This window comes from Palaemon carinicauda, chromosome 10, assembly GCF_036898095.1.
Source record: "Palaemon carinicauda isolate YSFRI2023 chromosome 10, ASM3689809v2, whole genome shotgun sequence".
Lineage (NCBI taxonomy): Eukaryota > Metazoa > Arthropoda > Malacostraca > Decapoda > Palaemonidae > Palaemon > Palaemon carinicauda.
In genome coordinates this window covers 132,074,319-132,076,818 of record NC_090734.1, presented here as the reverse complement: position 1 = coordinate 132,076,818, position 2,500 = coordinate 132,074,319, and the positions used below count along the sequence as shown (strand labels likewise).

The window sequence follows — 2,500 nt, the reverse complement described above, 5'->3', positions numbered from 1 at the left end:
GAAAACTTATTTAGTTTCCTCACTGGGCTATTTTACCCTGTTGGAGCCCTTGGGCTTATAGCATCTTGCTTTTTTAACTAGAGTTGTAGCTTAGCTAGTAATAATAATAATGATAATAATAATAATAATAATAATAATAATAATAATAATATTCTAGGCAAAAAAGCAAGAATTTGACCTCTTTATTGGAAGAGACTTTTGATATCAGTCATGCAGGAAACCTATTTCCTTTCCTCACTGGGCTATTTTTTTCTGTTGGAGCCCTTGGGCTTATAGCATCTTGTTTTTTTTTAACTAGGGTTGTAGCTTAGCTAGTAATAATAATAATAATAATAATGATAATAATAATAATAATAATAATAATATTCTAGGCAAAAAAGCAAGAATTTGTCCTCTTTATTGGAAGAGACTTTTGATATCAGTCATGCAGAAAACTTATTTAGTTTTCTCACTGGGCTATTTTACCCTGTTGGAGCCCTTGGGCTTATAGCATCGTGTAGCTTAGCTAGTAATAATAATGATAATAATAATATTCTAGAAAAAATAGCAAGAATTTAACCTCTTTATTCGAAGAGACGTTTGATATCAGTTATGCAGGAAACCTCCTATTTCCTTTCCTCACTGGGCTATTTTACCCTGTTGAAGCCCTTGGGCTTATAGCATCTTGTAGCTTAGCTAGTAATAGTAATGATAATAATATTCTAGAAAAAATAGCAAGAATTTAACCTCTTTATTGGAAGAGACTTTTGATATCAGTCATGCAGGAAACCTCTTATTTCCTTTCCTCACTGGGCTATTTTACCCTGTTGAAGCCCTTGGGCTTATAGCATCTTGTAGCTTAGCTAGTAATAGTAATGATAATAATATTCTAGAAAAAAAGAGCAAGAATGTAACCTCTTTATTGGAAGAGACTTTTGATATCATTCATGCAGGAAACTTCTTATTTCCTTTCCTTACTGGGCTATTTTTCCCTGTTTGAGCCCATGGGCTTATAGCAGCTTGTAGCTTAGCTAGTAATAGTAATGGTAATAATATTCTAGAAAAAATAGCAAGAATTTAACCTCTTTATTGGAAGAGACTTTTGATATCAGTCATGCAGGAAACCTCTTATTTCCTTTCCTCACTGGGCTATTTTTCCCTGTTGGGGCCCTTGGGCTTATAGCAGCTTGTAGCTTAGCTAGTAATAGTAATGATAATAATAATAGTCTAGAAAAAAAAAAACAAGAATGTAACCTCTTTATTCGAAGATACTTTTGATATCAGTCATGCAGGAAATTTCTTATTTCCTTTCCTCACTGGGCTATTTTACCCTGTTGGAGCCCTTGGGCTTATAGCATCTTGCTTTTCCAACTAGAGTTGTAGCTTGGCTAGTAATAATAATAATAATAATAATAATAATAATAATAATGATAGTCTTGGCAATAAACTAAGAACGTGACCTTCTTTTTCGAAGTCTTGATTTCAGTCATGCAGAAAACTTCTTGTGAAGTCTAGGAAAAAACAAAACAAGAATGTAACCTCTTTATTCGAAGAGTCTTGATTTCAGTCATGCAGAAAACCTCTTATGTAGACTAGACAAAAGAATAATAATGTACCCGCATTCTTTGTCGAATAAACTTGATTTCGTGACATTTCTGAAATTTTTAGGAAGCCTCTCATGTATTCTAGACAAAAAGAATACGAGAGTATGACCCCGTTCTTTATCGAAGAGACTTGATTTCAGTCATGCAAGAGACCTCTAATGAAGTCTATACAAATATATATATATATATATATATATATATATATATATATATATATATATATATATATATATATATAACCTCTTTTTCGTAACCTTTTGATTTCGGTCAGGCAGGAAAAAGTAAGAATGTGATCTCCTTTTTCGAAGAGACTTTTTATTTCGATCATGCAGGAAACCTCTTACCCAGTGTAGACCAAAGAATAAGAATATGACGTTCTTTATCGAAGGAACTTTTGATTTTAGTCATGCAAGAAATATTTCACGTAGTCTAGACAAAAGTTAAGAATATGTCACTCTTTTCCGAAGAAACGTTTGATTTTAGTCATGCAAGGAACATCTCATGTATTCTAGACGAGAGAGAGAGAGAGAGAGAGAGAGAGAGAGAGAGAGAGAGAGAGAGAGAGAGAGAGAGAGGAGAGAGAGAGAGAGAGTATGACCTAATTTTTCGAAGACTACCGATTTTTTCGAACTGAAAATATATAATTTTCCTTCATGCCTTTGAACCGATGGATTGATTATATAACCAGGCATTGATTATAGCTGTCAAAGGTCTTTGATGGAGGAAATAATAAACCTTGCCAGGTGAGAATGACGTATGTAACCTACTAAGCTAAATATTAAGACAATCTGTTTTTTTTTTTTCTTATTTTAATTTAAGGTTGAATTTAATATTACATCTTGGAGAACGTGAGACGTATCGTAAGGACATATTATTATTATTATTATTATTATTATTATTATTATTATTATTATTAT

The 2,500-nt window shown here is 32.2% G+C and overlaps 1 protein-coding gene across 3 annotated transcripts in view; it reads left to right on the top strand.

Moving 5' to 3' along the window:
- The window catches only part of LOC137648779 (uncharacterized), a 38,373-nt gene that overhangs the window by 16,968 nt on the left and 18,905 nt on the right, over window positions 1–2,500 (top strand). The gene's annotated exons all lie outside the window — the stretch shown is intronic.